Consider the following 12,708-nt stretch of genomic DNA (forward strand, 5'->3'; position numbering starts at 1 on the left):
AATATTATATAAGGCGGAATCTCTTTCCATTCCTTTTTCTCTAGATTTTAAAAAAATTCCTGCATGTTTATTCTACATGCACTTAAGAACCAACCCTGCAGGGATGCCTGGGTGGCTCAGTGGTTGAGCGTCTGCCTTCAGCTCAGGGCATGATCCTGGAGTCCTGAGATCTGAGTCTCTTGCAGGGGGCCCTCTGCAGGGAACGTGCTTCTCCCTCTGCCTATGTCTCTGCCTCTGTCTATGTCTCTCATGAATAAATAAATAAAATCTTAAAAAAAATCAACCCTTCACCCAATCCTTTGTCTTTGGGGTACCTGAAATTATATGCAAGTTGTACATTTGCACATTTATCCAGAGAAAAGGCCCAAGTTTTCACCAAATGTGCAAAGGGAACATGATTCCAAAGGGAGCCCCTGGTTTCCCTGTCTGTGATAGGTGCATGGGAAGAGCACAAGGGGATTTTGATTCCTACCCCTCTCCCACATCCTCACAGGCGCTGCTCTCCCCATCCTTCACCTCCACCATTGTTTCAGGTATTTCTCTGCCCTCCATCTTGTCCCTTTAATCTAGTCCCCCCTGCTGCTCCAGAACAATCATTCTATGACACAGGCCCTAGCTCTAGGCCTGATGGAGATGAGATGATAACAAAAGTTTAATCAATAGGTGAATAAAATTGAGTCCTGGCCTCACCTCTGGCCAGTTGTGGGACCCAGCTTCAGGCTTTCCACGTTTCCAGACCCTTCAGGGTCTCACAAAGTCTTTTTCTTCCCAGCAGGAACTTGGGCAAGTCATGTCTCCTTGTCTCGGCTTCAATTGTTCCACCTGTACATTGAATTTGAGTTTGTAAGCCATTTCCCCCATTTCCCACCATCTGACTTTCCTGGATCCGGTCCAGGATGGAGTAGGGGTGCCGTGGTGCCAGTGATGCCCTGCGAGGTGCCCCGAAGAGGAGTAAGGATGAAAAAGTACAGATAGAAATGGTGGTGGAGGGGGGGACAGGCATGAGGCGCGGGAGTGTCCTAGGGACGTGGAGAGCCTTGAGGCGTCCTCTAGACCCCAACCCTTCGAGGTCGGTCTCAGGTCCGTCCGGTCTCAGGTCTCGTTAGCTTAAGGGGTCGCCTGCAACCGGGCAAACCCAGGCTGGATCCGTTCCCCTGGGTCCCGCCCACCGCCCGAGGCCCCGCCCACCGCCCGAGGCCCCGCCCCTGGCCCCACCCGCCGGGCCGAGGCCCCGCCCCCGCCAGGCCCCGCCTCCCTCTTCGCCTCCCGCCGGCCGGGGCTTGGGCTTTGCACCCGGCGGCGGCTGGGAACCGTGGCGGCTGCGGAGCCGGCAGCGCAGGCGGGCGGAGCGGAGCTGCCCGGCCCGGTGGCGGGCGATGCCCCCGTGAGCCTCTTTCGCCGCCCCTCCCCGCCCCGCGCCCCCACGCCCTCGGAGTCCGCCGCCCGCCTGGGACCGGGCCGCGCCCACCGCCGGGTCCGCGGGGCGGGGTCCCCGGGGCAGCACCTGCCCCGCCTTGCGGAGCCGCCTCGCCCGGCGGAGACCCCTCCCTGTCTGGACCCTGGCCCCACCTCCGGGTGAGTCGGTAGGCCTTGCTCGCCTGGGAGTGGACGTGGGGAGGGGGCTGCGGCGGTCCGGGGGACCACCGGCGGGGGGAGGGGGTTCCGGCCGTGAGGCGCCACGTAGGGATGTGAGCGTGCGGGGTCTGGGGGAGGCGGGGGCTGGGAGGATGAGCAGAGTGTGTGTGATGGCTCTGGGGTGGGGGCCAAGGTAGGAGAGGGGAACGCGGGGTGTTTGAGGAAGCCTGGAAAATGGGGTAGGGGACCCCAGAGTCTTGAGTTCTTTGCTGATTCTCAGAGCACCTGGGGCCCTGGTCTTCAACAGCATTGCCTCGCATGGCATTTTTGGAAAGTGCTTAAAATCTCTCCTGGAAAGGGAGCTGGAAGGCAGCCTGCTTTCTCCCTCCTGCCTGTGCCCTGGTTGAGAAGCAGCCACTCTTTCCTCCCAATGAAATACCATTGTGGTGCCCAGCGGACCCCCATTCCGCCCCCCCCCCCCAGCCCATGAAAGAAAAGGGGTGGTACTCACTCCAGCCCTAGGATAGGAAGAGGGGCTTTGGAGAAGCTGGGAAAGACAATTGGTCAATCCATGGTGGGGAGCCCAGGTTTCAGGGAGGCATGGCAGGACTCTTGGTGGACAACCTGGAGACCCTTTCATTCAGGCAACTTCACTGGCTGGCCTCCAGGCTGTCTGGACCCATGGCCACATCACCTTCTCTAGGTACCCCAGGCCAGAAGAGTGGGTTTGTTCCCAGTATCCTGGGCCTGGAAACCCAGGGAGGGCCCCATAGCTCCTGTGGTCTTGAATGGAGTAAGCAATGCCATACCCAAGGCCAGAGAACAAGGGGTGCTGACTGGCACTGCCCCTTTGGGGCTAGAGAGCCTGGGTGAACGTCAGTGTCTATCCCTAGACCCAAGGGTGTTGTCTGGGTATGAAGAGGAAGGCTGATGCTCCTTTGGTCCTGTCCTCTGCCTATGATGCCTTTTTAAGTCTTGGGTCCTTGGGTTTGGGGCCTGAAATGTCAGGGAAGAGGGCCTTTCTGGGCTAGGCCTGGTCACCAGGGGGTTAACCAGCCAGCCCCCACAGTTGCTGCCAGCCACCAATTAGTCCGTAATCAGGCAGCTGCCAACTGTCCCTGGGGACATGTGGGCAGCCTACTGGGACATTCTCTGGTTGGGGGGGAATTGGGGAAGGGGTTCATGAAATCAGTGCTTAAGCCAAGCACTATGCCCTTCTGAACCTGTTCAGGGCCCAGAGACCCCCTTCCTGCCCTCAGTGCCAGGCTGCCTGGCTTAGGGACCTCCAGCCCTAGGGTTTGACACTTACTCAACCCTCTGCAGGGTCTGAAGGCAAACTTGACTTCAAACCCAGGCTCTGCCACTTTCTGACTGGGTCCTATTGAGGGAATCACTTCCCGTCTAGGAACTTCTTTGGTAAGACAGACCCACCTTCCAGCTCTGCTGGGAGGAGTGAATGAAATGGTGGATCTGAGCTGCTTCGCACAGTGCCTGGCACTCAGGGAAGCTCAGAAGAGAACTGCTGAACTCACTAGCAACCCCTGCGTCAAGGACTTGACGGGACAGGCAAGCAGAAGCCAGGTGCTGAGGACCCAGCCAGGGACCAGGTTCCTTTCCCTTGGGGCATGTGGTTGTGGGCCAGGCGCTGTCTCTGTCTTAACTCTCATGTCTCCCTCCTTGCTCACAGACATTTCTGGTCCCGGACCTTAATTGGATTTTCCTCTGCAGAGCCTGGGGCCAAGCCACTACTTTCTGGGCTCCCCCTACCCCTAAACCAGGTGCTTAGCTCTGTGGGGTCTCTCGGGGGGGTCTGGGTGATGTCTGCAGCTGCAAAAGCAGCTGGCCCTTTAAGGAGGGAAGAAAACAATTATCTGGCCTGGGCATTGCATCAGCTGGAGCCTGGAGGGTCCCTGGGGAAGGGGGGGCAGGCTGGTGGTTGATTTCATTAGTGCCATGTGAGAACTCTCACCCCAGTCTGCCCGCTCCCTGGCTGCAGCCTCCTCCCCCAGGCAGCAGCAGCCCTAGCCCCACTGCTTCCCCCTAGCCCACCCCAGGAGCTCTACCTTGGAGGACTCTGTGCACCCCTAGCCCATGTCTTGGGCCCCAGGTGGAGAGTGATGGGGAAGTATCTCTCACATTGGCTTTTTGCTGACTTGGGGTCCAGGGTATACCTCTTGTACCAGCATTTTGCTGACATGGGGAGTGTCTCCCCCATTAGTGTTTGATGAGGGGCGGGGGGCATTTCTACTACGCTGTCATTTTGTTGACCCAGGGGAGGGGTGACTTCACACTGGCTCTCACTGACAGTGGAGCTGCCTTCTGCACTAGGGTTTTGCTGACCTGACAGAGAAGCTGAGCTGCTTTGGATGTGTGTGAACTGAAGGCCCGGGTGAGAAACAGTTGCTCCCTGGTTGGAAGTGAGCTGGCTGCGAACAGTCACAGGGGCAGAGAGGACACCAGGTATCTGGGTCTCAGCCAGACCTGGGTTCAAATCCTGAATTCTCCACCACCAGGCTCTGTTGCCACTTCAGGCAAGTGATCTCAGACTCCTCTGGAACATAGGAATAATATATACTCCTACTGCCCCACCCTCATCTGGAAGGTGCTTGGGGATTAGATGCAGTGACCAGATGTACAGCACCCAGCCCAGGGCTTGGCAGGTGGAGGGTGCATACTATATGGTGATTCTCTTCCCATTGCAAGTTTGGGCTTCTCCCGTTTGGAGCTCAAGATGAAAGAGGAGTGGAGAGAAGGGGAGAAGGGGTGCAGGACCCTCCTGCCTCTGTTGCAGGGGGATGCATTCAGACACCTGACATACCGAGAGCTCCGTGAGCCAAGCAACCCTGCCTCCATGGAGCCTGCATCCTAGCCCAGGATGGCCCAGGGCACCTGTGTTGGTGTGTTGAAAGGAAGGATTCAGGGAGCCTAGGGCAACAAAGCGTTGAGGAGGGCAAAGAAGCAGGGATTAGGGGAGGGAGCCTTGTGTGCTCAGGCCTGGATGATGGTGGGAGGGGCCTGGTATGGTGGGAGAGGGCAGCTGTGGAGGAGAGAGGAGAGAGGGTGCATAGGTGCCAGAGGCCAGACCTTCCTGGTCAGTAGGATCCTCAAGGCTTAGGAGCTATCTGAGGCCAATGGCAGCCCCTAAAGACCTTGAAGCTGAGAAGTCAGGGTTTCATTTCCAGGGAGTGTGGGCTAGGGTCTGTGGCCTTCAGGCAAAACCTTCTCCGAGTGACCTTTTGCCCTCTCACACCCCCTTCCTTGGGTAGCTTGTAGCCGGCCCTGGTGCCCAGGGAGCTGGTTGTTTATGTGGCTCACCCCAGGAGGGAGGGGGCCGGTCCCAGTCCCTCCAGCTCCCTCTCTCTGGGCCTTGTTGACAAAGTTCACCCCTTGGGGACAGGTTCTCCCTACCTCCCCCAGGAGCCAGAGAGCAAGAGGCAAGGCTTTGGCACCAGGCTGGCCTCTGTTCACATCCCAGCTCTGCAGTTCATGAGGTGGTTTGACGTCTGGCAAGGCACACCCCATCTCTAACCCTCAGTGTCGTCAACTATAAAACTGAGTTGATGTTATTTCTATGGGAAAGATAAAATGAAATTCCAGATGGAAATTATAAAACCCTATCTCCATGTCAGTTGGCATTTTTATCTGTTGCTTGGGGCTGACACCTACTCCAGGCCAGGCCCAGAGCTGGGTGGGGGCAGGGACAAGGCTGGTTTCAGGAGTCTGTGGCTGCACAGAGCCCTGGGTTAGGACCCCATGTTCGGGGTCCTGCTGTCACCATCTTGAAATGCCTAATTTTGCACAAGGGGTCCCACATTTTCATTTAGCACTGGGCCCTGCATATTATGTAGCCCCACAAATTGGGTAGGGGTAGGAAGAGGCAGGGAGAGACACAGACCTGCAAATAGTTCCGCAGTGGAGGAGGTACAAGGTGGAGGGCATGACTAACTGTCCCAAGGTGGGCGGGATGTTAATAATAGTAACATTTATTTAGTGCTTACTGTGTGCTAGGTTCTCTGCTAAGTACTTTATATACTCACCCTCAAACAACCCTATGAAGTAGATACTATTATTATTTCCGTTATATAGATGAGGGAGGTGAGGTTAAATTTCTTGGCCCAAGTCACACAGCTATCAAGTAGCGGAACTGGGATTCAAACCCAGGTTGTTGGACAGCACAGTGCATGCTGGGACCAAGGAAGTCTTCCTGAGGAGGAGGGGCCCCCTGAGCTGTGTGCTCAGAGGAGAAAGAGGTGCTGTGGGGGAGGGAGGGCTGTCTCAGCTGGAAAGTGTCAGTGCTGAGGCCAGAGGCTTGGCCAGGAAAGGTGGAGCCAAAGCCTGGTGCCTCCTGGGGCTGAAGGAATTAACCTTTGGATCTCATGGTTCTGATTTGCCAAACTCAGAGCTTCTAATCACTCTGTCCCCAGGCCCTGCTGCCACCAGGACTCCCCCCACCTCTCCTTCTCATTTCACTGCCCACTGCTCTTCCTCCTCCTCCCCCTCCTCAGCCAGGTAATCTCACCACTCTCTGGACTTGAGCGGTCTCTTCTAGGCTCAGGCCCTGCGGGTGTAACTGCTTCCTGGGCCACATTTAGCTGTCTCACAATCAGCCTGGGGTCCAAACCCAGGTCCCCAGGTCCCCAGCTCCGCCTGCCGGCACCTGCTCTGCCTCCAGCATCTCCAGCTCATCTCTGCTGCCACCATCCACCCACTTGCTCAAGCTGGAAAGCTGGAAGTTCTCCTGGACACCTCCCTCTCCCTCACCCCCACATCCCACAGGCGTCCTCAGCAAGTCGTGTTAGCTCTCCTGTATCTCTCTCCCTGCCCACCGCCCCTTTCCAGTCCACCCTCGGCTCCCACCTGGACCACAGCGACAGCCTAGAGTCCAGGAGCCTAGAGTGGGCTCCTTGTGTTTCTCTTCTTGCCCCACTTTATTTCATTTTTCACACTGCAGCCAGAGTGATCTTCTAAAGATAAACGTTTGATTGTATCATCTCCCTGTGTAAGACCCTTCCAGGCTTCTTGGAACAAATGCCAGACTCTGACGCAGTCCACGAGGCCCTGTGTGATCTGGTCCTTGCCCACCTTTTTCTCTCATCTGCTACCATTCTCCCTCTCTCAGTGGCAGGACTTTCACACATGCTCCTTCATCCTGGAATGCACTCCTCCTCCTGGTGTCTTGTTAACTCCTACTGAGCTTTCAGAGAGATACCAGCTCGAACATCATTTCCACAGTGAAGCCTAAAAACCAGAAACGAAACACCGCCCTCCTCCGTAGGACCTGGTACTTCTTCATGACACTCATCACACTTGAATTGCTTCTTCCTTCTTTCTCTTTCTCACTAGCCTGTGAACTCCGTGGGGTCAGGAGTCCTGTTTTGCCTAGCCCCAGCACACAGTAGGTACACCATGAGCTGTTCGGTGGATGAAAGGAACAGATGAATCATTGTTGCAGCGTCCTAACTGGCCTCCCTGCCTTCAGGCCTGCCTTCTCCAGTCCTTTCTTCCTGTGGCCCCAGGGCCATCTTTCTAAAACACAGAACTGACCCTGTCACCCCCTGCTACTTAAAATACTTCAATAGCTCCCTATTGCTGACAAGAAAGGCCTCAACTTCTTAGCATGGAATTCAAAGTCCTTTGTGATCCTGTGATCCGTACCCAACTGCCTCTCCAGCTTCGTCTTCTCTGCTCCACCTTCCCCGCCCCCAACACACACTTTGAACTTCTGGCAGTTCCTCTAACACATCAGGCTGTTTTGTGCCCCTGTGGCTCTGCACTTGCTGTTCCCTCTACCTGTAATGCCTCCCTGCCCCTGCTTTGTCCCCCTGGAGAATGTCCTTCACTCTACAGAGCTGGCTCAGCTACCAGCTTTGTTGCAAAGCTCCCAAGGACCCTCCTGGCCCTTCCTGGGTGGTGTTAACCACATATTTGGCCACATCTGTACAGAGTCTACATCTCTACCTTATTTCCAGTTGAGCTGAGCTCATCCAGTGCGGGCCCACTGATTCCAGCCCTGCCCCAGGATTGTTCATCTTTGTGCTTCTAGCTCCCAGCTTCTCCTCTGTCTTAATTAGGTCTTTGCTTGTATATAGAAACCCACTTAGTAATAAAGAAGGGTTTAATACCAGGTCACAAGGGATTCCTGAGAATGGAGGGGCAGAAAGATTGTTAGCTTTTGGGAGGCAGGACCTGTAGGCGGGGAGAAATTGAAGCAGCTGCTTTCTGCACCACCTTGCTGGCCGCCTTTACCTTTCTTTCTCCGCAGACTAGGTTTTCTTTGCTTTACCAGATCCTGGACCACCTAATAGTTGCTGTCTTGTGTCCTAACTCACCACCGCATTCAGAGGGGTCTGACAGATCCAGGTCGGAACTTGTATGACAGGATCTGATTGGCTCTGAGTGGGTCAGGTCCAATCAACTGAACCTGCTGGGAAGGCTCTCAAAGTCAGACGGGCCCACCTCGATCTTGACCCCCTTGGAGAAGGGTGGTGGTAGGGAGGGTCTTTGTTGTCTGAGCAAGTCCGTTAAAAGACATCTGCTAGGATCCTTGGAGGGCCAGGGTGCACCTGGCCCCCAACCTTCCATGGATGGCAGGTGGAGAAGACTGCCCAGGCATTGTGACTTAAAGTGGGAGGCTTTCCTGAGGCAGCAACGCCCAGGGCAGGCTCTGAAGAGCTTGTCTGTCGTCATTCAAAGGCCAGAGCAGAGAGATTGGAAGGTGACACCCTCAGTTTTCTCACTTCTCTTTGGAGTGGGCAGAGAAGGAAGAGGAGGGCTTGAGCAGACAGGATAGTTCTCCTTCTCCAAATCCTATTCATTCTCTAAGATGGAACTCATATCGTTTCCTCAGTGAAGGACCATGCCATGCCTACCCATCCCAGCAGCCATTTTTTTTTTTTTTTTTTTCTTTTTTTTTAATTTTTTTTTTATTTATGATAGTCACACAGAATGAGAGAGAGAGGCAGAGACATAGGCAGAGGGAGAAGCAGGCTCCATGCACCGGGAGCCTGACGTGGGATTCGATCCTGGGTCTCCAGGATCGCGCACTGGGCCAAAGGCAGGCGCTAAACCGCTGCGCCACCCAGGGATCCCCCAGCAGCCATTTTTTACCCGAATTAATTCTATTCTTTGTACTTCCCTAGTAATAAGTGGTTTTCAGTCTTTACTCTGTGCCAGACTCTATGCGCATGCATTATTCCATCGAATCCTTATGCCCCATATAACAGGTACTATTATTATCCCCATTTTACAGACAAAGAAACTGAGGTTCAGAGAGGTGCCATTATTAGATTAGGAACACACAACAATATAACTCTAGAGTAAAAGCTCTTACTTGCCTGTTTGCCTTTGGGGGTTGTGAGGGCCTCATAGGCAGATGCAAGTTTATCATTTTACCTCTACTCCCCACTGCCTAGCAAGGGGCCAGCCTAGAACAAGAGCTCCCCCAGTGATGGGAACAGATGGAGGCAGGTAGCTTAGAAAAGGCATCTGGGCGGGAGTTGAGGACCTATCCTGTGTAGCTATGTGACTCTGAACAAATCTCTTAATCTTTCAGAGCCTCTGTTTTCTCATTCAGAAATGGGGATGATGGGGATCCCTGGGTGGCGCAGCGGTTTGGCGCCTGCCTTTGGCCCGGGACGCGATCCTGGAGACCCGGGATCGAATCCCACATCGGGCTTCCGGTGCATGGAGCCTGCTTCTCCCTCTGCCTGTGTCTCTGCCTCTCTCTCTCTCTGTGTGACTATCATAAATAAATAAATAAAAAATTTAAAAAAAAAGAAATGGGGATGATAATTCCTACTGTGTAGCTCATACTAGAGGGTGGCTGTAAGGCCAATTTATAAATAGGAAAAAATTGAGCAATATCTAAGGATTGTTATTACCAGAATGGACCTTGGCATCGAGGCTCCAGCTAGCCACTGTGCCCAAGCTCCTACAGGAGGCGGGCAAGCCTCGAGCTCCTCACTGTGGGGAGTAGCACCTTCCGCAAGACCTGAGGTGACTTTCAGCGGCTCGTGGACCTGTCACTATGTAGAATTGGCTCATGTGGTAAGAAAGTTGGTTCCCTTTCAACTCTGTCAAGTCCAAGGTTGTCCCAGGGAGAAAGTGCCAGTGTGTCTTTAACAACTTACCAACACTGCTGCCCTTCCCTTTATAATGAAGAGGTCTTACTGGCAACTCCATGTAGCTAAAATTTAATATTACAGTTGGCTTTTACCGTATTTATTTTACCATCATTTTCTATTTGCTAAAAGCAATAATAGGGGTGCCTGGGTGGCTCAGTCGGTTACGCATCTGCCTTTGGCTCAAGTCATGATCCTGGGGTCCTGGGGTGGAGCCCCGCATCGGGCTCCCCACTCAGTGGGGAGTCTGCTTCTCCCCCTCCCTCTCCCCCTGCTCGCGCTTTCTTTCTCTTTCTCTCTCTCTCAAATAAAATCTTAAATTTTTTTAAAAAAAGCAATAATAGCCTTTGCATTTGTAGTAGTAACACAAAGTTTCTATTTACAGTAAATGTATGTAAGTTAAAAGTGTCAATTTCAAGACTATAAATAAGGAGTAGTGCAGAGAAAGGAGATTTGGCAGAAATCGTTGAGGGGGCACACAGTGTTATGTGGATAATGCACAATGGGGAAGAGATATGGGGACATCGGGACATGGCCTGTTGGCCTAGATAATATTGAAGTGCCCTTCCCCCTGCCTGGAAAATCTGGGAATCCCTTCCTGCTCTGCCAGCCTGCTTCCTCTCCTCACCTCGTGCCCCGTCTTAGATTTCTTTCAGAAAATCTTACCATGATTATTCTGTAGGCAGGAGAATTTGTGCCACTCTACCCAACCCTGCTGGAGAGAGAGGCTCCAGGATGGGGTTAGCACGTGCCCTTATCTGTGAGACAGCTCTTGGGCACTCCTGGGAAGAGCAGGAGCTGCAAACTCTACAGTTCTCCTGGTCCCCACGCACAACACAAACCTCAGGGCCCCCTGAGGGTGGGAGTCCCAGGGCGTACAGAGGCTGTGGGAGCTGCAGGTGAGGGCAGGGCCATCCCTGGAGCCTCATGCCCCAGAGCTTGGAGCCCCGGGACAGCAAAGCCCGGGAGGCTTTGAGATCTCAAAGGTCCCCTCTCCCCTGCTTCCCCCTTCCCACCCCTTTGTGCTGCTGCTGTCTGCCCCTGGGGATTGGGCAGCAACCCTCAGACACCTCAATACACACAGAATTTATCCAGAGGACTCAACACCAGGGCCAGTCAGGAGGGATAGAAGTCCTGCCTGTCTCTTCCCCAGTCCCATGTCCACAGTGGGAGGGCAGCCCTGGGCTCCAGGAGGGTGGGGGGCCTGGGTAGTGTGAGGCATGTGCTTCTGTATCCATGGTGAATGCCTGAGGGTCTCTGTGAAGGTGTACAGTGTGTGTGTGTGTGTGTGTGTGTGTGTGTGTGAGAGAGAGAGAGAGAGAGAGAGAGAGAGAGATGATGATGATGATAAAAGTTTATATCTGGGCGATATGTCTGAGGCACTCAATATGTGTGTGTGCACACACAGCGTGTGATGTGTGTGTCTGTAGTGAATGTATTTCGTGGCATATACCTGAGCTTCCCTGCGGGAGTTTTTGTGCAGCATGTGGGTTTGTGCAAGTGTGGCAGGGTGTCTGTGCGTGCAGGTGGGTCTGCGGTGGACTCCTCTCCATGCGGTGTGTGTCTGCGAGGCATTTCGTGTGTGCCGGGTGTCTGGGCGGCTGGCTGCTGGGTGTGGTGTGCGCCTGTTGGCCTGTGTAGTCGCCGGCTTTGGACAGCGCGCGTCTGGCTGTGCGGTGCGGCTGCGGGTCCCTGCGCCCCGGGAGGGGCCCGGGGCTGGAGCGGGCGGGGCATGGGAGCGCACCCGCGGGCGGTGCTGTCGGAGCCGGGGGAGGAGGGGCGGCGTGTGCTGGGCTCCCGGGGAGGGTCCCCAGGGCGGGTGGCGCCTTCCGGCTGGTAACCCGAGCCCCTTCCCCCTGTGGAATATTGATCAGGCCCCCGGCGGCCCTGGCGCAGCGGGCGGGGGGCGGGGGGCGGGGAGCGAGCTGGCCGGTCGCTGTCCGTGGTGCTGCCGGGGGTGGGGGGAGCCGGAGCTCCCCATCCACCAACATCCTCCGCCGGGCCCCTGCCTCGGAGCATGAGCTTGCCTGTACCTAGGGCCTGCGACTCAATCCCGCCACCCCTCCTAGGAAGGGGAACAGGGAACAAACGGGCATTTTGGGGACCCAGTATCCCCCAGGGCTAGAGTAACGATAGGGCTGGGTTTGCCTGGGACAGCCGTAATGTACACCTGTGGTCCCGGTGTGATGGTGGGTCAGCGTCTCCGCTCACTCTCAAAAGAGCCCTAGTTGGGTGATAAATTATGCGCTTCGCGGCAATAAGGTTTTGCTCCGAAGACCTCTACTCCCACCTTCTCTGCTCTGCCCTGGGAGGTCAGTAGGTTCTGAGGTGTGCACATGTCATGTATGTGTGTTTGCAAGCTAGGGGATCGTCCTTTCTGTGTTTGGGCTGAACTGAAATAAGTGCTTTGGAGCCTCAGCCCCCCCCCCCCCCCCCCGGGATCCTGCTAAAGTCCAGACCTACTCCAGGGAATCCAATCCTCTTCTCCACCAATTCAAATCCTGCTTTCCATTCAAGCAGCGCTCTTTTTTTTTTTTTTTTTTTTTTTTTTTTTTTTTTTTTTTTTTGAGCCCGGGCTTCACTTGCCCTCCTGCATCCTTGGCTGGGCAGGCCTTTGCTTGGTTTTGATGTCACCAAAGTGGTATGGTAGGGCCTCCAGGTTGGCCATCTGTATACTCATGGTGTCTTCTCTGCCTTCTATGCTAATTCTCCCTGCTTCAATGGATTCTATTTTCCTCTTACCCCTAGCTGTGAGTATTACCGCTCACCCTTTGCTCACTCTGTACTCCCCTCTGGGCATTCTCTTTCCTCTCCATACCCCACTTTTCCCTTCAGGGTATGCATCCAAATCCTGCCTAGTCACAGTGCTCTCCTGAGCTCTACTGAATCTGCTTACCTGCCCAACGCCTCTATGTGGGAGTTGCAGTATTATGTCAGACTCATCACATCTAAGATGGGACTTATCTTCCCCTTAAGCCAGTGCTTTCCTCTGGGACCTCAAGCTTTGCTGATG

General features: G+C 54.7%; 1 protein-coding gene across 1 annotated transcript in view; it reads left to right on the top strand.

Annotated features, from left to right (window-relative positions):
- The first annotated feature begins 1,321 nt into the window (after positions 1–1,321).
- The window catches only part of RIMS3 (regulating synaptic membrane exocytosis 3), a 41,836-nt gene continuing 30,449 nt past the window's right edge, over positions 1,322–12,708 (top strand). The window contains exon 1 of the mRNA XM_055342124.1: positions 1,322–1,575. The gene's annotated coding sequence lies outside the window, so the exon portion shown is untranslated. The remainder of the gene's footprint in view (positions 1,576–12,708) is intronic.

Source organism: Nyctereutes procyonoides, unplaced genomic scaffold, assembly GCF_905146905.1.
Source record: "Nyctereutes procyonoides isolate TBG_1078 unplaced genomic scaffold, NYPRO_anot_genome, whole genome shotgun sequence".
Taxonomy (NCBI): Eukaryota; Metazoa; Chordata; class Mammalia; order Carnivora; family Canidae; genus Nyctereutes; species Nyctereutes procyonoides.